The sequence below is a fragment of the Thalassophryne amazonica genome, chromosome 7 (genome assembly GCF_902500255.1).
Source record: "Thalassophryne amazonica chromosome 7, fThaAma1.1, whole genome shotgun sequence".
Lineage (NCBI taxonomy): Eukaryota > Metazoa > Chordata > Actinopteri > Batrachoidiformes > Batrachoididae > Thalassophryne > Thalassophryne amazonica.
Window position 1 is genome coordinate 13856905 of NC_047109.1, and position 24963 is coordinate 13881867.

The following is a 24963-nucleotide window of genomic DNA, read 5'->3' on the forward strand; positions in this document are numbered from 1 at the left end:
TAGAGGAAATAAATGCATGAATTAGTTTTTCAGCATCACTCTGAGACAAGACCTTTCTGATTTTAGAGATATTGCGTAAATGCAAAAAAGCAGTCCTACATATTTGTTTAATATGCGCTTTGAATGACATATCCTGATCAAAAATGACTCCAAGATTTCTCACAGTATTACTAGAGGTCAGGGTAATGCCATCCAGAGTAAGGATCTGGTTAGACACCATGTTTCTAAGATTTGTGGGGCCAAGTACAATAACTTCAGATTTATCTGAGTTTAAAAGCAGGAAATTAGAGGTCATCCATGTCTTTATGTCTGTAAGACAATCCTGCAGTTTAGCTAATTGGTGTGTGTCCTCTGGCTTCATAGATAGATAAAGCTGGGTATCATCTGCGTAACAATGAAAATTTAAGCAATACCGTCTAATAATACTGCCTAAGGGAAGCATGTATAAAGTAAATAAAATTGGTCCTAGCACAGAACCTTGTGGAACTCCATAATTAACTTTAGTCTGTGAAGAAGATTCCCCATTTACATGAACAAATTGTAATCTATTAAACAAATATGATTCAAACCACCGCAGCGCAGTGCCTTTAATACCTATGGCATGCTCTAATCTCTGTAATAAAATTTTATGGTCAACAGTATCAAAAGCAGCACTGAGGTCTAACAGAACAAGCACAGAGATGAGTCCACTGTCCGAGGCCATAAGAAGATCATTTGTAACCTTCACTAATGCTGTTTCTGTACTATGATGAATTCTAAAACCTGACTGAAACTCTTCAAATAGACCATTCCTCTGCAGATGATCAGTTAGCTGTTTTACAACTACCCTTTCAAGAATTTTTGAGAGAAAAGGAAGGTTGGAGATTGGCCTATAATTAGCTAAGATAGCTGGGTCAAGTGATGGCTTTTTAAGTAATGGTTTAATTACTGCCACCTTAAAAGCCTGTGGTACATAGCCAACTAACAAAGATAGATTGATCATATTTAAGATCGAAGCATTAAATAATGGTAGGGCTTCCTTGAGCAGCCTGGTAGGAATGGGGTCTAATAAACATGTTGATAGTTTGGATGAAGTAACTAATGAAAATAACTCAGACAGAACAATCGGAGAGAAAGAGTCTAACCAAATACCGGCATCACTGAAAGCAGCCAAAGATAACGATACGTCTTTGGGATGGTTATGAGTACTTTTTTCTCTAATAGTTAAAATTTTGTTAGCAAAGAAAGTCATGAAGTCATTACTAGTTAAAGTTAATGGAATATTCAGCTCAATAGAGCTCTGACTCTTTGTCAGCCTGGCTACAGTGCTGAAAAGAAACCTGGGGTTGTTCTTATTTTCTTCAATTAGTGATGAGTAGAAAGATGTCCTAGCTTTACGGAGGGCTTTTTTATAGAGCAACAGACTCTTTTTCCAGGCTAAGTGAAGATCTTCTAAATTAGTGAGACGCCACTTCCTCTCCAACTTACGGGTTATCTGCTTTAAGCTACGAGTTTGTGAGTTATACCACGGAGTCAGACACTTCTGATTTAAAGCTCTCTTTTTCAGAGGAGCTACAGCATCCAAAGTTGTCTTCAATGAGGATGTAAAACTATTGACGAGATACTCTATCTCCCTTATAGAGTTTAGGTAGCTACTCTGCACTGTGTTGGTATATGGCATTAGAGAACATAAAGAAGGAATCATATCCTTAAACCTAGTTACAGCGCTTTCTGAAAGACTTCTAGTGTAATGAAACTTATTCCCCACTGCTGGGTAGTCCATCAGAGTAAATGTAAATGTTATTAAGAAATGATCAGACAGAAGGGAGTTTTCAGGGAATACTGTTAAGTCTTCTATTTCCATACCATAAGTCAGAACAAGATCTAAGATATGATTAAAGTGGTGGGTGGACTCATTTACTTTTTGAGCAAAGCCAATAGAGTCTAATAATAGATTAAATGCAGTGTTGAGGCTGTCATTCTCAGCATCTGAGTGGATGTTAAAATCGCCCACTATAATTATCTTATCTGAGCTAAGCACTAAGTCAGACAAAAGGTCTGAAAATTCACAGAGAAACTCACAGTAACGACCAGGTGGACGATAGATAATAACAAATAAAACTGGTTTTTGGGACTTCCAATTTGGATGGACAAGACTAAGAGACAAGCTTTCAAATGAATTAAAGCTCTGTCTGGGTTTTTGATTAATTAATAAGCTGGAATGGAAGATTGCTGCTAATCCTCCGCCCCGGCCCGTGCTACGAGCATTCTGACAGTTAGTGTGACTCGGGGGTGTTGACTCATTTAAACTAACATATTCATCCTGCTGTAACCAGGTTTCTGTTAGGCAGAATAAATCAATATGTTGATCAATTATTATATCATTTACCAACAGGGACTTAGAAGAGAGAGACCTAATGTTTAATAGACTACATTTAACTGTTTTAGTCTGTGGTGCAGTTGAAGGTGCTATATTATTTTTTCTTTTTGAATTTTTATGCTTAAATAGATTTTTGCTGGTTATTGGTGGTCTGGGAGCAGGCACCGTCTCTACGGGGATGGGGTAATGAGGGGATGGCAGGGGGAGAGAAGCTGCAGAGAGGTGTGTAAGACTACAACTCTGCTTCCTGGTCCCAACCCTGGATAGTCACGGTTTGGAGGATTTAAGAAAATTGGCCAGATTTCTAGAAATGAGAGCTGCTCCATCCAAAGTGGGATGGATGCCGTCTCTCCTAACAAGACCAGGTTTTCCCCCGAAGCTTTGCCAATTATCTATGAAGCCCACCTCATTTTTTGGACACCACTCAGACAGCCAGCAATTCAAGGAGAACATGCGGCTAAACATGTCACTCCCGGTCCGATTGGGGAGGGGCCCAGAGAAAACTACAGAGTCCGACATTGTTTTTGCAAAGTTACACACCGATTTAATGTTAATTTTAGTGACCTCCGATTGGCGTAACCGAGTGTCATTACTGCCGACGTGAATTACAATCTTACCAAATTTACGCTTAGCCTTAGCCAGCAGTTTCAAATTTCCTTCAATGTCGCCTGCTCTGGCCCCCGGAAGACAATTGACTATGGTTGCTGGTGTCGCTAACTTCACATTTCTCAAAACAGAGTCGCCAATAACCAGAGTTTGATCCTCGGCGGGTGTATCGTCGAGTGGGGAAAAACGGTTAGAGATGTGAACGGGTTGACGGTGTACACGGGGCTTCTGTTTAGGGCTACGCTTCCTCCTCACAGTCACCCAGTCAGCCTGCTTTCCCGACTGCTCGGGATCTGCCAGGGGGGAACTAACGGCGGCTAAGCTACCTTGGTCCGCACTGACTACAGGGGCCTGGCTAGCTGTAGAATTTTCCACGATGCGGAGCCGAGTCTCCAATTCGCCCAGCCTGGCCTCCAAAGCTACGAATAAGCTACACTTATTACAAGTACCGTTACTGCTAAAGGAGGCCGAGGAATAACTAAACATTTCACACCCAGAGCAGAAAAGTGCGGGAGAGACAGGAGAAGCCGCCATGCTAAATCGGCTAAGAGCTAGTAGCTACGCTAACCTAGCGGATTCCTAAAAACACGCAAAGTGAATAATGTGTAAATAATTTAGAGGTGATTCAGCAGAAGGATTGCTTTAGTTAAGGCACCAGACAGGCTGTGGAGCAGCACAGGTAACGCACGGCAACAGTGCTAAAAAATAAAATAAAAATCCATCAGACAGGCTGTGGAGCAGCACAGGTAACGCACGGCAACAGTGCTAAAAAAATAAAATAAAATAAAAATCCACCAGACAGGCTGTGGAGCAGCACAGGTAACGCACGACAACAGTGCTAAAAAATAAAATAAAAATCCACCAAACAGGCCATGGAGCGGCACAGGTAACGCACGACAACGGTGCTAAAAAATAAAATAAAATAAAAATCCACCAGACACGCTGTGGAGCAGCACAGGTAACGCACGGCAACAGTGCTAAAAAATAAAATAAAAACGAAAGCGTTAGCAAGCTAGTTAGCTTGCTAAAAAAAAATTGATATGGCCAAAAAATTGAAAAAAGTGCTCCGTCGCGACGTTTCGACCGTTAGAGGTCTTCTTCAGGAGTTGGAGCACGGTGAAAAAGTCTTGAAAAAGACTGTTAGTTCAGAGTCCAAAGCAGCAGGTAGCAGTCTCTGTGTAAACAGTTCGGCGTTCGGTGCGGAAAGACACAGGAAGTCGGTGCGGAAAGCTACAGTACAGAAATACTTCAGTATTTCTGAAATAAAAAATGATTTTGATAAGCCTGGTGTGTTTGTTTTATTGTGTATTGACCTGTTCCATCTCTCCTCATCCCTTCTGACACAGTTCTAAAGTGCTTTTTCTCCTTTTTCTGCTGCATCTTCATTACATCTTATATAACAGAACTTCAACATGATCATTATTTTACTGCCTCAGAACTTCATATTTCATGAATGACGGCTGCAACAAGGTGTTGAGCACTTTAAGGTATTATTACATTTAAAAACAGTGCAGCCACTATTTATTATTTAATTCATTATAGATCTTTGTCATTTGATTTGTGGATTGTGTCACGTGGTGCTGATTATTTGTCCCATTGTATAGAAAAATATTCCGTTCATGGATTTTGGTTCCGTATCTTTCCACTCCTTGAGTGACTCCACTACCTTTTTGTAAAAGCTTGTCTGTGATATGAGGAAGCTAAATCCAGTGTTCAACAAACTGGGGATCCATGAGCTCTAGATTGGGTCGTGTTTTTAAAATAGGTATCTGACATTTTTTTTCAAGGGTGTTAACAAACTAAGCAAAGCTTGTTTAATGAGTCTGGATGGTGTGTGAGTCCAGAATGTCTTTACAGACTTCAACAATTTTTAGGAGAAATCAACCCTTTTATGTCCTATTAATTATGTAATTTTTTAATGTTAATGTACTGTCTTGCCACCATTTTTCTAGAAAATGGTGCAGTTTGGTCCCCCAGACCCCCCAACTCAATATAGCTAGCTTTCAAGCTCACCTCTCTTTTCAAAGAATTTGGTTAGCAGCTGCTTTCCCTCATTTAGTTTTCTTTCCCTGTCCTTTTTTCTCTTCTTTTTTGAAATCCGGACTTTGATTTTTGAGTAAAGACATATTTTATTTCAGCCTAAACACTTGGACTGCAGCTCGCGATTATTTTAGTAATCAATTCATCGGTCGATTATTTTTTAGATTGTTTTATTTTTTTTCTTTACTTACATGTGAGTTTTGCCATTATTTCTTTAAGTGAGTTATTATTAAAAGGACTTTATCACACAACATCAACGTTTGAGCTTGTAATAAAGTTATGTTATATTGTCGTCAAAAACATACCTGGAGTAGTGTTTTGTTTTATTTTGTACATATACATCACCGACACACCACAAAGAGATTTCCATCAGGTTTAGATTCCTACAGCAACTATCTCAACCACTGACAACATATTACAGCAAGAGTCCACAAAAGACCTTTTAAAGACCTGACTAAAGTGTAATATGTGATCTTTAAAAACAGATTCTCATGAAAAAAGAAACAAATTTTATTTTTTCTTGTGTAAAAACACAGCTTTGATGTGGTTTGACCAAAACAAATTGTCATTAAACTTAAATAAAACAGGGGTGAAGTGGAGGATTAAGAGTCACTATGTGTTCACAGGAAACAGTTATTTATTTCTATGTTTATTTATTTATGCTCATTGTTAGTTGGATTTATCTTTTCTGATGTGTTTAATTAGGTTCTTTTGTTTCATTCTCTAAAATTGTATTGTAGAATTACTGGATATTATTACTATTATTGTTGTTGCAAGTATTACTAATATATAAGTAAAGAAATAATTAAAAAAATATTACAATTTGTAATACATTTGACTCTTTTAGCACACAAATGTGCTGACAGCTGCAATAGCTTAATGCTAACTTTAACATTGAAAACGCCATAGACATGCTAACACGTTAGCATCGGTCCCGTTTTTAAATTATAAAATACATCTATCAACTGTTTCAGAAGACCATAACAGGTCAGATTAACATAAAAAGGTAAACATTACTCACAGACATATGCTCTTTGGGTTTTAGTGGGGAAAAAGTAAGATAAAGTGAAATAAAAAATGAATGAATCAACAAAGCAGCAGATTGAAGCACTGCTTCAAGCTGCGAATCATTGCTTCGATTGGTTCAAGGTTCAAAGCAAAGCTGCGCTGTAGAAACGGCTGATTTATATGGAAGACATGAAACATTTGCAGTAAAACAAGGTTATTTAACAACTAATCCATGACTAAATTAGTTGACAACTATTTTAATAATCGATTAAATTGATTAGTTGTTCCAGCTCTACTAAACACCTCCTCTTTCTGTGAGATCCCGTTTGGGATCTGTTTGTGTGGGGCAGCGTGCCGCCTGTGCGCTTGGACTAAACCATTGTACAACTGTGCAGGAGTGGAAGGGCCCTCAGAGATCTTTCAATATTATTGTTAGAGCAGAATTATGTTTCACAACATTTATACATTCATTCTAATTATATTCTATTACAACATGAATTGTGTGAACATTAATGACATGCAACACAAAAATGCTCTGGGCCCTAGGTACATAGTACCCTTTACCCCCCCATTCCGACACCCGTTTGTGAAATTGCCCTTATGTTCTAGACTTATTTTGACAAATGGACAGACTATTTTGCATGTGATAACTTATACAGTGAAATGATGCTAACCTGTTTTGGAGAGAACAACAATTTCAATTTATTTTTCAATTTATTTTCCTTTATATAGCGCCAAATCACAACAGAGTTGCCTCAAGGCGCTTCACACAGGTAAGGTCCAACCTTACCAACTCCCAGAGCAACAGTGGTAAGGAAAAACTCACTCTGAGGAAGAAACCTCAAGTAGACCGGACTCAAAGGGGTGACCCTCTGCTTGGGCCACGTTACAAACATAAATTACAGAACAATTCACAGACGAATATACAAGAGAATCAACAACATCCATTCATTTGGAAATTGTGCTAACTGTAGGCTACTTGTACTTAATCAAATTATAACGATGTATTGAGACATGGAATAAAGACATTTCCAGTTTTAAAAATGGGAAGTGTGTGAGTGAGAGAGACATTTCTATGGACATTTCCTTCATGTTGGCAGTTGAATGTGTGAAATTTAAAGTCCAGGAAACCAGCTGGTGTTGAACAACGTAAAATATTAAGTCCTTTTAGCTGCTTGTTTTCACTCAGCGTCGCCACAGCAGATCCAAGGTGGAACTGCATGTTGATTTGGCACAAGTTTTACACCGGATGTCCTTCCTGATGTAACTGCACATTACATGGAAAGATGTGGCAGAGGTGGTGTTTGAACCAGAAACCTTCCACACTGAATCCAAGCGCACTAAACACTTGGCCACCAACTCTGCCTCAACAATGTAAAATACATCTCTAAAAATTTAAACATTAATGGATTTTGAACAAAATTTGTGAAGAAATGATCAATGGATCAGTGGGGAGTTTGTTAAAAACACAGAAATGCTAAATTCAGCAGATCAGTTGTGATGACACTAATATTCAGTTTTGATTCCTACATTGTTTTAGCTTCATTTGTTCCAGCGATGATTAAATTGTGTCATATTACAGTTAATGTGATCAGCTATTTGTTTCATATTTAAAAATATTCACATCATTCATAAGTTGGTTCCACTCCTCCAGCCAATGCAAAGGAGTCGGTATCGGGTTATTTGGTCACGTGACATTTCGTCAGGATTCTGACATTTTGCTGATTGGCTGAGACACGCCGCTCTCTGATTGGCTGCAGCCTTTGTTTACAACGTAGCACTGGAACCACAGTCTCTGGAGGAGTGGAACCAACTTACATTTTCGGCGGTTACACCACAGCCAATCACAGAGCGTGGCCTGATAGCCAATAGAGGCTGACGTATCAGATGGACCAATCACAGCCAAGTTTTCAAAAACATGCTACCAGTCTCTTTGTATAAAGAGACTTAAGAGACTGTGGTACCAGTGCTCCCAATCTCAGTTACATGGAGTCAGTTGATGATGCGTGAACCCTTTTGAATCAGAGGATATAAAGGCTGTGTCAACTGAATCTGCCTCATTTGAGCCCCACACTGGCACGTTGTTAAGAGGTAAGCAGCATATCTTGTCAAAATACATAGATTTTAAAAATATATACTAAATTAATCTTGAATAATTGTGTTGGACTTCATCCAGTTGTGTCTATTTTTCTGGTCACTGTGTGTTTGATGTCTTCAGTCAGTAATGTTGATTAAATGTCAGTTGTTCTGCTTCCTTCCAGGTTGAAGATGTTCCAGTTTGTCTGTGTCGTTGCTCTGTTGTGCGTCTGTCTTCGCCTCCCCTCGGCCCTTTCTGACAAGCTGCTGTGTCACTACAGCTCTATTGTAGAAAAGGAGAGGACACCTCTGATTGTCCCCACTGAGTGTCCTGCCAATAAGACGTGCTACAAGGCCTACGTTCGCTATGGGAAGCACACCATCATGAAGGGTGTGGGCTGTGTGGACAAAGACAAGTGTGGCAAGATTCATCATTACATGAGGCATGAAGTCCTTTATACAATTTTCTATGACTGCTGCGACTGGAAGTTCTGCAATTCCTACTCGGACCACCAGGACAAACCCCCCTTGTCCTCCTCCCTCTCCATCAACCAACCTGTGACTGTTCTGATACTCTGTCTGTTGTGTAGTTTCTTTCTTTGTGTCCATTTCTGTTGCACAACCTCTGACAGCTGATCTCAATCAGCATCCATGGACACTCTAAATACTCTGGACACCTCAGCCTCTTGGAGAAAGATTGGACTGTTTTTGTACTTTTATGTTCTGCCTGATTTGTGGACTCTACCACTGCTCCTTAGAACTTCAGTTCTCTTGATTTCACAGAACACATACCCACCTGGTACGACCTTGACAGCGTCTCCCAGAGGTTGTCCACTGGAGGATTGTCACTGTGGGCTGCTCCTGTCTGGAGATCACCAGCCTGACTGAAACTCTTCACCCTTTTTGTTTTCTGTCTCCTGTTTTATCTGCTCTGTACCTGCAGACACAGAGGCCTGTTGTCTTCTAAAGATGAACATTTGAGGCAACTCACTGATTTAAATACTTTAATGAACATTGTCATTTTAATAGACTTTTTTTTTCAAAAGTTCTTTAAATTCTTCAGTATTTCTGAAATAAAAAATGATTTTGATAAGCCTGGTGTGTTTGTTTTATTGTGTATTGACCTGTTCCATCTCTCCTCATCCCTTCTGACACAGTTCTAAAGTGTTTTTCTCCTTTTTCTGCTGCATCTTCATTACATCTTATATAACAGAACTTCAACATGATCATTATTTTACTGCCTCAGAACTTCATATTTCATGAATGACGGCTGCAACAAGGTGTTGAGCACTTTAAGGTATTATTACATTTAAAAACAGTGCAGCCACTATTTATTATTTAATTCATTCTCGATCTTTGTCATTTGATTTGTGGATTGTGTCACATGGTGCTGATTATTTGTCCCATTGTATAGAAAAATATTCCGTTCATGGATTTTGGTTCCGTATCTTTCCACTCCTTGAGTGACTCCACTACCTTTTTGTAAAAGCTTGTCTGTGATATGAGGAAGCTAAATCCAGTGTTCAACAAACTGGGGATCCATGGGCTCTAGATTGGGTCGTGTTTTTAAAATAGGTATCTGACATTTTTTTTTCAAGGGTGTTAACAAACTAAGCAAAGCTTGTTTAATGAGTCTGGATGGTGTGTGAGTCCAGAATGTCTTTACAGACTTCAACAATTTTTAGGAGAAATCAACCCTTTTATGTCCTATTAATTATGTAATTTTTTAATGTTAATGTACTGTCTTGCCACCATTTTTCTAGAAAATGGTGCAGTTTGGTCCCCCAGACCCCCAACTCAATATAGCTATCTTTCAAGCTCACCTCTCTTTTCAAAGAATTTGGTTAGCAGCTGCTTTCCCTCATTTAGTTTTCTTTCCCTGTCCTTTTTTCTCTTCTTTTTTGAAATCCGGACTTTGATTTTTGAGTAAAGACATATTTTATTTCAGCCTAAACACTTGGACTGCAGCTCGCGATTATTTTAGTAATCAATTCATCGGTCGATTATTTTTTAGATTGTTTTATTTTTTTTCTTTACTTACATGTGAGTTTTGCCATTATTTCTTTAAGTGAGTTATTATTAAAAGGACTTTATCACACAACATCAACGTTTGAGCTTGTAACAAAGTTATGTTATATTGTCATCAAAAACATACCTGGAGTAGTGTTTTGTTTTATTTTGTACATATACATCACCGACACACCACAAAGAGATTTCCATCAGGTTTAGATTCCTACAGCAACTATCTCAACCACTGACAACATATTACAGCAAGAGTCCACAAAAGACCTTTTAAAGACCTGACTAAAGTGTAATATGTGATCTTTAAAAACAGATTGTCATGAAAAAAGAAACAATTTTTATTTTTTCTTGTGTAAAAACACAGCTTTGATGTGGTTTGACCAAAACTAATTGTCATTAAACTTAAATAAAACAGGGGTGAAGTGGAGGATTAAGAGTCACTATGTGTTCACAGGAAACAGTTATTTATTTCTATGTTTATTTATTTATGCTCATTGTTAGTTGGATTTATCTTTTCTGATGTGTTTAATTAGGTTCTTTTGTTTCATTCTCTAAAATTGTATTGTAGCATTACTGGATATTATTACTATTATTGTTGTTGCAAGTATTACTAATATATAAGTAAAGAAATAATTAAAAAAATATTACAATTTGTAATACATTTGACTCTTTTAGCACACAAATGTGCTGACAGCTGCAATAGCTTAATGCTAACTTTAACACTGAAAACGCCATAGACATGCTAACACGTTAGCATCGGTCCCGTTTTTAAATTATAAAATACATCTATCAACTGTTTCAGAAGACCATAACAGGTCAGATTAACATAAAAAGGTAAACATTACTCACAGACATATGCTCTTTGGGTTTTAGTGGGGAAAAAGTAAGATAAAGTGAAATAAAAAATGAATGAATCAACAAAGCAGCAGATTGAAGCACTGCTTCAAGCTGCGAATCATTGCTTCGATTGGTTCAAGGTTCAAAGCAAAGCTGCGCTGTAGAAACGGCTGATTTATATGGAAGACATGAAACATTTGCAGTAAAACAAGGTTATTTAACAACTAATCCATGACTAAATTAGTTGACAACTATTTTAATAATCGATTAAATTGATTAGTTGTTCCAGCTCTACTAAACACCTCCTCTTTCTGTGAGATCCCGTTTGGGATCTGTTTGTGTGGGGCAGCGTGCCGCCTGTGCGCTTGGACTAAACCATTGTACAACTGTGCAGGAGTGGAAGGGGCCTCAGAGATCTTTCAATATTATTGTTAGAGCAGAATTATGTTTCACAACATTTATACATTCATTCTAATTATATTCTATTACAACATGAATTGTGTGAACATTAATGACATGCAACACAAAAATGCTCTGGGCCCTAGGTACATAGTACCCTTTACCCCCCCATTCCGACACCCGTTTGTGAAATTGCCCTTATGTTCTAGACTTATTTTGACAAATGGACAGACTATTTTGCATGTGATAACTTATACAGTGAAATGATGCTAACCTGTTTTGGAGAGAACAACAATTTCAATTTATTTTTCAATTTATTTTCCTTTATATAGCGCCAAATCACAACAGAGTTGCCTCAAGGCGCTTCACACAGGTAAGGTCCAACCTTACCAACTCCCAGAGCAACAGTGGTAAGGAAAAACTCACTCTGAGGAAGAAACCTCAAGTAGACCAGACTCAAAGGGGTGACCCTCTGCTTGGGCCACGTTACAAACATAAATTACAGAACAATTCACAGACGAATATACAAGAGAATCAACAACATCCATTCATTTGGAAATTGTGCTAACTGTAGGCTACTTGTACTTAATCAAATTATAACGATGTATTGAGACATGGAATAAAGACATTTCCAGTTTTAAAAATGGGAAGTGTGTGAGTGAGAGAGACATTTCTATGGACATTTCCTTCATGTTGGCAGTTGAATGTGTGAAATTTAAAGTCCAGGAAACCAGCTGGTGTTGAACAATATAAAATATTAAGTCCTTTTAGCTGCTTGTTTTCACTCAGCGTCGCCACAGCAGATCCAAGGTGGAACTGCATGTTGATTTGGCACAAGTTTTACACCGGATGTCCTTCCTGATGTAACTGCACATTACATGGAAAGATGTGGCAGAGGTGGTGTTTGAACCAGAAACCTTCCACACTGAATCCAAGCGCACTAAACACTTGGCCACCAACTCTGCCTCAACAATGTAAAATACATCTCTAAAAATTTAAAACATTAATGGATTTTGAACAAAATTTGTGAAGAAATGATCAATGGATCAGTGGGGAGTTTGTTAAAAACACAGAAATGCTAAATTCAGCAGATCAGTTGTGATGACACTAATATTCAGTTTTGATTCCTACATTGTTTTAGCTTCATTTGTTCCAGCGATGATTAAATTGTGTCATATTACAGTTAATGTGATCAGCTATTTGTTTCATATTTAAAAATATTCACATCATTGATAAGTTGGTTCCACTCCTCCAGCCAATGCAAAGGAGTCGGTATCGGGTTATTTGGTCACGTGACTTTTAGTCAGGATTCTGACATTTTGCTGATTGGCTGAGACACGCCGCTCTCTGATTGGCTGCAGCCTTTGTTTACAACGTAGCACTGGAACCACAGTCTCTGGAGGAGTGGAACCAACTTACATTTTCGGCGGTTACACCACAGCCAATCACAGAGCGTGGCCTGATAGCCAATAGAGGCCGATGTATCAGATGGACCAATCACAGCCAAGTTTTCAAAAACATGCTACCAGTCTCTTTGTATAAAGAGACTTAAGAGACTGTGGTACCAGTGCTCCCAATCTCAGTTACATGGAGTCAGTTGATGATGCGTGAACCCTTTTGAATCAGAGGATATAAAGGCTGTGTCAACTGAATCTGCCTCATTTGAGCCCCACACTGGCACGTTGTTAAGAGGTAAGCAGCATATCTGGTCAAAATACATAGATTTTAAAAATATATACTAAATTAATCTTGAATAATTGTGTTGGACTTCATCCAGTTGTGTCTATTTTTCTGGTCACTGTGTGTTTGATGTCTTCAGTCAGTAATGTTGATTAAATGTCAGTTGTTCTGCTTCCTTCCAGGTTGAAGATGTTCCAGTTTGTCTGTGTCGTTGCTCTGTTGTGCGTCTGTCTTCGCCTCCCCTCGGCCCTTTCTGACAAGCTGCTGTGTCACTACAGCTCTATTGTAGAAAAGGAGAGGACACCTCTGATTGTCCCCACTGAGTGTCCTGCCAATAAGACGTGCTACAAGGCCTACGTTCGCTATGGGAAGCACACCATCATGAAGGGTGTGGGCTGTGTGGACAAAGACAAGTGTGGCAAGATTCATCATTACATGTGGCATGAAGTCCTTTATACAATTTTCTATGACTGCTGCGACTGGAAGTTCTGCAATTCCTACTCGGACCACCAGGACAAACCCCCCTTGTCCTCCTCCCTCTCCATCAACCAACCTGTGACTGTTCTGATACTCTGTCTGTTGTGTAGTTTCTTTCTTTGTGTCCATTTCTGTTGCACAACCTCTGACAGCTGATCTCAATCAGCATCCATGGACACTCTAAATACTCTGGACACCTCAGCCTCTTGGAGAAAGATTGGACTGTTTTTGTACTTTTATGTTCTGCCCGATTTGTGGACTCTACCACTGCTCCTTAGAACTTCAGTTCTCTTGATTTCACAGAACACATACCCACCTGGTACGACCTTGACAGCGTCTCCCAGAGGTTGTCCACTGGAGGATTGTCACTGTGGGCTGCTCCTGTCTGGAGATCACCAGCCTGACTGAAACTCTTCACCCTTTTTGTTTTCTGTCTCCTGTTTTATCTGCTCTGTACCTGCAGACACAGAGGCCTGTTGTCTTCTAAAGATGAACATTTGAGGCAACTCACTGATTTAAATACTTTAATGAACATTGTCATTTTAATAGACTTTTTTTTTTTCAAAAGTTCTTTAAAATACTTCAGTATTTCTGAAATAAAAAATGATTTTGATAAGCCTGGTGTGTTTGTTTTATTGTGTATTGACCTGTTCCATCTCTCCTCATCCCTTCTGACACAGTTCTAAAGTGTTTTTCTCCTTTTTCTGCTGCATCTTCATTACATCTTATATAACAGAACTTCAACATGATCATTATTTTACTGCCTCAGAACTTCATATTTCATGAATGACGGCTGCAACAAGGTGTTGAGCACTTTAAGGTATTATTACATTTAAAAACAGTGCAGCCACTATTTATTATTTAATTCATTCTCGATCTTTGTCATTTGATTTGTGGATTGTGTCACGTGGCGCTGATTATTTGTCCCATTGTATAGAAAAATATTCCGTTCATGGATTTTTGTTCCATATCTTTCCTCTCCTTGAGTGACTCCACTACCTTTTTGTAAAAGCTTGTCTGTGATATGAGGAAGCTAAATCCAGTGTTCAACAAACTGGGGATCCATGGGCTCTAGATTGGGTCATGTTTTTAAAATAGGTCGCTAACATTTTTTTCAAGGGGGTTCCCCCGGAGGAGCTGGAGGAGGTGTGTTTGGATCGGGAGGTCTGGGCGGCTTTGCTTGAGCTGCTGCCCCCGCGACCCGACTCCGGATAAAGCGGAAGAAAATGGATGGATGGCGTTAACAAACTAAGCAAAGCTTGTATAATGAGTCTGGATGGTGTCTGAGTCCAGAATGTCTTTACAGACTTCAACAATTTTTAGGAGAAATCAACCCTTTTATGTCCTATTAATTATGTCATTTTTAAATGTTAATTTACTGTCTTCATGTATTTATGAATTGTTTAGGTTCTTGTTATCATATAGACACTATTATTACTACTATTATTATTATTTAATTTTTTTAAATGGACCATAATGCAGGGATGAGAACAGTCTGGAAGGAAAAAGACTGGTGGCCGGCTGTGAGGGGGCACCACGTAAGGGTAAAATTTTGAATTTTTCACACTTTCGAGGAGCTGTTCTGGTGAATGCGTACGTGAGCTTCTGTTTATTGTATGGGCCAAGACTGAGGATGTGAGTGGCCACACCATTCTCAGAAATGGCAGCACACATATATTGTCCCCTCACTGTCCTGGGACATCCACCATGGCCCAGTGGCCAATAATATTACAGCCATGTCTTCGGCCCTTGGCCAGGTTGAATACAGCTTTATCCACCAACATGAGGATGTGAGGGGTCTCATTTCCTTCCAATGCCATTATTCACTACAATAAAACAAACAAATCAGTTATACAGAAGAGTCGTACACGACAGTAACAAACACTTACATAGGAATGTTCTATGTTCTCCTCCACAAGTTCAATATAGTACTGGCCACTACTCCAGTGGTTCCAAACATGGGGCACATGTACCCCGAGCAAAAGACCTGTGCAGAGGTACTACGGGCGGGGATCATCAATGACTATTGTAGACTTACTGAAATGTCACAGTAAAACCCACAGTATTTCATAGATCTGCTTGGGAGGCACTAATTGCAGCTCCTTGACCCATTTTCTTTTCGTGTGTTATATTCTTCAAAATAAGGTTGAGAATGATCATTGTATCATACAGTAAGCTCCAGTCTTCTGTTACAGTTTTTAGACAAAATGTTGAAGTCACATGAAGCAAATAGTCGGATTCAGAAATCAGGTACAGGGGTACTGAAGCCGAAAACGTTTGGGAACCACTGCTTAATTGTAAAAAGGTGATAATGTTCAACAACCATGAACTGACTTGGATGTACATACTGGTACCACAGTCTTTCACACCATCAGAGTTACTCTCAAATTTTACCCTGTAAAGTTGCTTCATGGTCATCTGATGTGCACACACACACACACACACACACACACACACACACACACACACACACACACACACACACACACACACACACACACACACACACACACACACACACACACACACACACACACACACACACACTAAATGAATAGACAAATGAGTAAATAAGTACATTTCTTGCTTCATGCAGTGTCCTGTCCTATACCATATATACAGTGGAGCAAAAAAGTATTGAATCAGCCCCGATTGAGCAAGTTCTCCTACTTAGAAAGATGAGAGACAAAATGAGAAAATAAATCCAGAAAATCATATTGTATTTTTAAAGAATTTATTTGTAAATTATGGTGGAAAATAAGTATTTGGTCACCCACAAACAAGCAAGATTTCTGGCTCTCACAGACCTGTAACAACTTCTTTAAGAAGCTCTTCTGTCCTCCACTCATTACCTGTATTAATGGCACCTGTTTGAACTCATTATCTGTATAAAAGACACCTGACACCTGTCCAAACTCAACCATGGCCAAGACCAAAGAGCTGTTGAATGACACCAGGAAGAAAATTGTAGACCTGCACCAGGCTGAGAAGAGTGAATCTACAATAGTCAAACAGGTTGGTGTGAATAAATCAACTGTGGGAGCAATTGTAAGAAAATGGAAGACATACAAGACCATTGATAATCTCCCTCGATATGGGGCTCCACGCAAGATGTCATCCCATGGGGTCAAAATGATCATAAGAACGGTGAACAAAAATCCCAGAACTACACGGAGGGACCTGATGAATGACCTGCAGAGAGCTGGGACCAAAGTAACAAAGGCTACACACTACGCAGAGAGGGACTCAAATCCTGCAGTGCCAGGCGTGTCCCCCTGCTTAAGCCAGTACGTGTCCAGGCCCATCTGAAGTTTGCCAGAGAGTATATGGATGGTCCAGAAGAGGACTGGGAGAATATCATGTGGTCAGATGAAACTAAAATACAACTCTTTGGGAAAAACTCAACTCATTGTGTTTGGAGGAAGAACAATGCTGAGTTGCATCCCAAGAACACCATATCTACTGTGAAGCATGGGGGTGGAAACATCATGCTTTGGGGCTGTTTTTCTGCAAAGGGGACAAGACGACTGATCAGTGTTAAGGGAAGAATAAACGTGGCCATCTATCGTGAGATTTTAAGTCAAAACCTCCTTCCATCAGTGAGAGCATTGAAGATGCAACGTGGCTGGGTCTTCCAGCATGACAATGATCCCAAACACACCGCTCAGGCAATGAAGGAGTGGCTCCATAAAAAGAATTTCAAGGTCCTGGAGTGGCCAAGCTAGTCTCCAGACCTCAACCCCATAGAAAATTTGTTGAGGGAGTTGAAAGTCTGTGTTGCCCAGCGACAGCCCTAAAACATCACTGCTCTAGAGATCTGCATGGAGGAATGGGCCAAAATACCAGCTACAGTGTGTGCAAACCTGGTGAAGACACAGGATACGTTTGACCTGTCATTGCCAACAAAGATTATGTTACCAAGTATTGAGTTGAACTTTTGTTATTGACCAAATACTTATTTTCCACCATAATTTACAAATAAATTATTTAAAAATCCTACAATGTGATGTCCTGGATTTTTTTTTTCATTTTGTCTCTCATAATTGAAGTGTACCTATGATGAAAATTACAGACCTCTTTCATCTTTCTAAGTAGGAGAACTTTCATAATCAGGGGCTGACTAAATACTTTTTTGCTCCACTGTATATATGGTATAGGACAGGACACTGTGCATGAAGAAAGAAATGTACTTATTTACTCATTTGCCTCCTCATTTAGTGTGTGTGTGTGTGTGAGAGAGAGGAAGCAAATTTTTTTCAGTTTGTAAGAAGAGCTGTGCACCAAGAATTAAATCACTAAACTGAAAAATGTTATTACAGTTTTAAAAAAGATATAATTATACAAACAGCATGTAAATGGTACAATAACTGCTACAATTAGAAAATCTTTAGATATTCAGAAATTCACTTTTAGTAGGCTGATATAAAAGCAATTAAAGCTACGGTATGTAGGATTTAGTGCCATCTAGTGGTGAGGATTCAAATTTCATTATGGTGTCACCAGTTTTGAATTTGTTTCCCTTCATGTTTTCACTTGTTGGATTCATGCTTCCTTGTGTTCTCTCCTGATGAATACAGCCCAGTCTATTTAGTTTGTTTTAGCCCAGTTTATTTTAGTATTTCTAACACCTGCCATGCCCTAACCATAGTCCCCCCCAGACCCCACATCACTCCACATTTCATGAAATGTGGGGCTAATTAAGTTGTGATACCGTCACAGAAATGCGGCACTTTCATAACGGTATCACGAATCATTGATTAATTTACATTTCGTGATGCCATCACGGAATGGCGTGAGATTGGATTGGATAAATAATCCTCTTCTCAAATTTGTTAACATGCGCTCGTGACCAGTAGACAGCGGCCTCTATGAGGGGGCTCTCGTTGGTGCTGGTAATTAATTAAACACTAATAAACAGATGCTCATAAATATCCCTCAGTCCTACATACAGCAGCTTTAAAATCAGGTTTCATCCATGCATTCCACTCACTTTGAGCTTTAACATGTTTATACTGAAGCCTCTGATTACATGTTGTGGTTTTCATAAAATTCATGTTGTAATCGGGGTGGGGGAGCCGATTACAGTGTGCAGGAGCGCACAGCTACGTTAGTGCTGCCCCACACAGCCTGTTAGCTGAAGTGGATTTTAATTAGTTATTTTCTTGTCAGTAAATCGAGGAATTATCAGTGGCCCAAAAAACAAGATAGAAACAGGAAAACCAACCTGCAGCACAAACCCACACACGACGAGGCTCATCTGAACCACAATCACGCTGTTAAAAACCAAAAAAAAAAAAAAAAAAAAAAAAAGAGCTCTTACCGCACACACACAGACAGTCAAATAGAATGAAACGCTCCAAGTGACTGACAGATACACATATTACCATAATATGTGGCTTACAAATGCAAAAACACTTTACGTATCTCATTTACGGCACAAAATATTCTTGTTCAGCTGCTTCTAAACAAATCCAAACCTGCTGATGCGTGTTTACACATTCAAACGCATTCTGAAACGTCTTCACGGCACAGTTCTGAACCACCACCGAGGCCATCATAGATAGATAGATAGATAGAATTCTTCGGGCCAACCATTTACATTTTTTCCAAGTGAAGAGATATTTCTACAAAACCTCATAGAGGGAGAGATTTAATTAACCAGAGCCATGTCAGACTCGCATATTAATCAATAATTAATGAATCACATATTAATGTTGAAAGTTGTTGCACCTCACGTGCATATTTTGGGTCAGTGTCAGTAATATGAGGTTACAAAGTGAAGCGATGTTCATGACAGAGGTTAATAATTTGTTTATTATTATATATATAGTCGAGGCGGCAGGCACAAATGCAGGACTCCAGGACACAGACGTTGGCGTAATAAAAGGGCTTTATCTTTAAACACCGCAGAGATACGGTACACAGAATGACAAGCAAACAGGCAGAGGTACAAACAGGCATGAGGCTGAGGCTTAGTAAAAAACAGGCTGAGGTCAATCACGGCAATTCAGAGTACGGCAGGCTAAGACAGAGGCAGGATCCAGAAACAACAAAACAAGGTCAAAAAAACGGCAAGGCAATCAGGGTGATAACAAAAGGCTGGAACGAGGCTTGCAAAAGACAACGAACTGGCAGCGCAGTGAGGAACAACCCAGGCTCACAGCATGTTGTGATTCAGCAGCACAAAATATACATTAATCTATTGGTTCATATTATTGTCATGAAAAGTGCCACATTTTTATCACAGCAGCACAAATTCAGTCTAATACATTCTGCGATGGCTGCACGAAATTAAAAGTGAAGCGGGGGGAGTTGGGAGTAGTTAAGGTTAGGGATGGGGGTTGGAGTAGGGTTAGTAATAGTGACTTTAAAAAAAAACATTTCGTTACGGGAGCACGAAAAAAATGTGAGACTGAGCTGTGAGGAAAGTGAAGGGCTTAAATAACAGGTGATGTAATTAGTGGAACAAGACACAGGTGTTAGTGAAGGTTCTGGAAGGAGGTGTGGTCTGGTGAAGCAAAGAAGCAGGAAGAGAGGCAAGAGAGTGAGTAAGTGAAAAACAAAGCAGATCAAAAGCAAGAGGAGTCAGTGACAGAAAGAACCAATGGTGAACATGTAACGTGCCCATAGACCAACAAAAGGAAGCGTGAACAACATAAAGGGTGATTAGCAATAGGGTCTTTAATCCCCTATTGCTCCCGGTGTGTAGTGAGCGCCTTGTACGGCAGCACCCTGACATCGGGGTGAATGTGAGGCATTATTTGTAAAGTGCTGTGAACATCTGATGCAGATGGAAAAGTGCTATATAAATGTGGTCCATTTACCATTTAAAGGGACAAACTAGGAAATAAAGTGACAGATGTAAAAAGAGAACAAGAGCAATAAAAGACTATAACCAAAACTGGAACAGAACTGAACATGGCTGCAGTATAAAAGTTGCAGCAAACAATGACAATAAAATAGTAAATCAAACTAAAGGGGTTAAGTAGAAAATAAGTGATGAACAGCAAACCATTAATGCAATAAATGACAAAAGTTAAACCCTAACAGAAAACAAGACCACTGACAACAGGAACATAACCAGATAATAAAACACAAAAAATAAATGTGAAACAACACCAGAGAATACCATAACACAAAGAAAAGAAATAAGTATAAGCATATTTTATATATATATATATACGGTCTGATATTTTCCCATACAGTCGCGCTTGGTTAAAAATCCTTTATTCTCACCCCCTCTCAACACACAGGAGATATCAGGACATACACAACAGTGACCTGAAAACAACCACTAAATGAAATAAGAGTGAACACGTTTGGAAACATGAAAAAGTTCACCTTGCTGCTTCACTGCTTCACCTCAGGGAGTTTTGGTGTCCACTGTTCACTCAGACGGGTTGACATTAATCTGTTAATGTGTCACATGAATTTGCTTTCTGGAGACCACAACCTTGCTGCACTCCAGTTTAAAAGGAGTGATAGGTGCCACTCTGATTGGGTGATTATTATGTCACACCCACAACATGTCTGTGGCCTATGAACATGGTAACTCCAACCCCTTTGTGCCTGACACTCTGCTCCGCTCCTCGGCTCTGCCAGTGTTTCACTCTAGTTTTGTGTGGATGGACATTTGTCCCTCATGAGGGGGTTTTGTGCTTCTCTAACTATATATTTTTTTTTCATTTATATGTAAATACATGTGTGTAACATAAGGCTGAAGTGTAGTTTATATATGGTGGTGTAATGTAGCTGTAAAACAGATTCCACAGTCCAACACAAAGGTTTGCCTTTTTAAAAAAAAATGATTTATTCCAGTTTATTACACTGAAAGAAGAAAGTTTGGATTCTAAAGCACAGAGGTTTTGTCAGGGTGTTGTTTAACGTGCTGGAGCCTGAGTGAAGATTTCCCAAAATGAATAACGAGGTGGTTTTAAAAATGTGGCCCTCACCACATGGTGTGTAGGAGACGCATCTGTTGGTGCAGGTTAGCTGAGGTGAACAGAGGATAGAGACAAAACAATCGAGCTGTCTGCATTCTTCTTTCACAACTTTCCCCACAGCTCGACTGTTTTCACTCTTCTTACAGTAATAACTGTGTAATAAGTGAATATATATACACACAGTGAGGAAAATAAGTATTTGAACACCCTGCGGTTTTGCAAGTTCTTCCACTTAGAAATCATGGAGGGGTCTGAAATTTTCATCTTAGGTGCATGTCCACTGTGAGACATAATCTAAAGAAAAAAAACTGAAAATCACATTGTATGACTTTTAAATAATTTGGATTTTATTACATGAAATAAGTATTTGAACACCTACCAACCAGCAAGAATTCTGGCTCTCACAGACCTGTTAATTTTTCTTTAAGAAGCCCTCTTATTCTGCACTCTTTACCTGTATTAATTGCACCTGTTTGAACTTGTTACCTGTATAAAAGACACCTGTTCACACACTCAATCAATCATACTCCAACCTGTCCACCATAGCCAAGACCAAAGAGCTGTCTAAGGACACCAGGGAGAAAACTGTAGACCTGCAGATTACATGAGTAACACATGATGCTGTCATGGTTTAAAATGCTGCAGGGCAGCAAGGTCCCCCTGCTCAAGCCAGCACATGTCCAGGCCCATTTGAAGTTCACCAGTGACCATCTGGATGATCCAGAGGAGGCATGGGAGAAGGTCATGTGGTCAGATGAGACCAAAATAGAGCTTTTTGGAATCAACTCCACTTACCATGTTTAGAGGATGAGAACAACCCCAAGAAAATCATCCCAACCGTGAAGCATGGGGGTGGAAACATCTCATACTCTGGGGGTGAACTTCTGCAAATGGGGACAGGATGACTGCACCGTATTGAAGGGAGGATGGATGGGGTCATGTATTGCGAGATTTTGGCAAACAACCTCCTTCCCTCAGTAAGAGCATTGAAGATGGGTCATGGCTGGGTCTTCCAGCATGACAATGACCCCAAACACACAGCCAGGGCAACTAAGGAGGGGCTCCGCAAGAAGCATTTCAAGGTCCTGGAGTGGCCTGGCCAGTCTCCAGACCTGAACTCAATAGAAAATCTTTGGAGGGAGCTGAAACTCCAAACATGAAAGATTTGGAGAAGATCTGTATGGAGGAGTGGACCAAAATCCCTGTTGCAATGTGTGAAAACCTGGTGAAAAACTACAGGAATCATCTGACCTCGGTAATTGCAAACAAAAGCTACTGTATCAATTGTTAAGCTCTGTTTTTCTTGGGGGTCAAATACTTATTTTATGCAACAAAATGCAAATTAATTATTTAAAAATCATACAATGTGATTTTTTGGATTTTGTTTTTTTTTTTTTAGATTCTGTCTCTCAGTTGAAGTGTACCTACGATAAAAATTACAGACCTCTCCATTCTTTGTAGGTGGGAAAACCTGCAAAACTGACAGGGGGTCAAATACTTATTTTCCCCACTGTGTATATATATATATATATATATATATATACAGATGATAGTGGAGTGGAGGTGATAGCAGGTGTGTGCCAGCATGCTGTGGCTAAACACTCATTCATATAAATGTTTAGCCTTTCATATAAATGGCCCCCCCACCCCCCGCGCCTTTTTCCGGTTCCACCTACAGGTCTAAGAGATTTATGTCTCCATAAACGATCAAATCAAATATGTAATGTACTCACTCACCTCATAGCAAACTCTGCATAGTGTGGTGTGTTACAACTAATTCTAATCCAATTACATTTTTTCCACAAATCTGATTGGTTAGTCCTGTAAAATTTCAGACCATATAATATTGGGTGTAGGGTGGCAAAATATTTGACCGTTTTACATTTGGACGTATTACTCTGTGTCCTGACGGCGCGCGCGCTGCTACGCAGATGTCAATAGTGGCAGTGTAATCTGAGAGAAAGTCACGTAACGACGAAGATGCTGAAATGGGTGATATTGTGCGTGATGATGTGGATTCTGATACAGAATTACTGTTTCACATTTGATGGATGATCACGTTTGATGGATTACTCCGCGCCTTGACCGCTGTTGGAGCAATGCTGCCTCGGCTCGACAGTAAGCCTCACCGACCAAATTACCTACAGAGAAATAAACTGTGCAAACAATAGAATTGGATTAGAATGGGAATAACTCCCATGTGTTTGATGATTTGCAGATGTTCATGTTGTATTACAGTCGCAAATATCCTTTTTTTTTGGTAAAAATCCTTTTTAAAGCTCAGTTTACCGGATAACCAGCATGAACGTCTGCAACTCATCAGACAGAACAGGGTTATTTCCTAAATCTACTTATCTAAAGTATTGAAAAACAATACCATATTCATATCCTGATTAAATGATTAGTTGCTTTTATTAATAACCACTTAACCACTGTTTTACACTTTCATCAAAGGCTGTCACACATAATTGCAGATCTACAAACAACTCACATGTTGCTGTGTGATGTGGTTTGAACATGTAAATCTGCTATTTTCAGAATTTTCATCATTTATTTTATTCAAAGCTCCAGAATATAGAGATATTGTTCAGTATAGTAGATTTATTAAGGGCATGTGTGTTTATTTGTACTTCAGCGGGGGCGAGTTGGTGCAGTATCTTCATGAGGATGGGCCAGTCTGGACCCAAAAGCCCTTCTTCTGCATCTACAGTACTACCTCATCCATTTATTTAATGCTGATGGAGATTTATTTTAACTAATGTACTTTTTAATTACCCATGGAAACTTAATTAAGTTTAAAAGTTCCAAGATAAAACCACACCAAATTTATTCCTTTTGACATTTACCTTACAAAATGCCTGACCTACATTTAAAAGGGTTAAAATTAGATGCAGTTTTCCAAAATGTAACGTCTCCTCATTAAAAATTTTGTCCTCTCCAAGACAATAAAGTGTGGGGACAGATACAGGTGTGATTTATGGAGAGAAGAATGCAGCATTTCTGCTTTTGTTATTGATTTGTTTCTATAAGTAACATTTTCTAAATAGGATATACTTTCTTTTCACCCCTGTGACACATTTTGGGTAGGTACCCTTTAAGGAGAAAGTGCCCATATTAAAAAAAGACAGATTAGTGATGCTTGTCCCTTTTAACTCCTGCCAAAAGCACTTACAAAAGCCAAAATTTTAACTTTTTCCAATGCCACTCACGTCGCTGTCAGCGTGCACGTCAGCCTCACTGTCAATCACATCGACGACAAGTGTAATTTAGCGGACAGGTTTGTGCAGACGGACCACACCACAGCTGTTTGTATCCTGGATGTTCTGTCCTGTCCAAGGATTCATGAGCATTCATGACCAGAGAGAGAGAAACCAGCGTGCTGTTCCTTATTTATGAGGCCACTGAGAAAGGAGTTAAAACAAGCAGCAATAAAAATACATCTTCTGGAGAGTAAAAGAGGAAAAAAGATGAACAGTAACAAAGAGGGTAATAAAGTTTGGTTATCACATGATTAAA

At 39.3% G+C, this 24963-nt stretch overlaps 1 long non-coding RNA gene across 1 annotated transcript; it reads left to right on the forward strand.

Annotated features, from left to right (window-relative positions):
- Positions 1-3539: 3539 nt before the first annotated feature.
- LOC117513639 lies at positions 3540-24332 on the forward strand. Its single transcript, XR_004561656.1, has 3 exons — positions 3540-3559; positions 3640-3644; positions 24257-24332. It is a non-coding gene; the product is annotated as an uncharacterized LOC117513639 (long non-coding RNA).
- Positions 24333-24963: the final 631 nt, after the last annotated feature.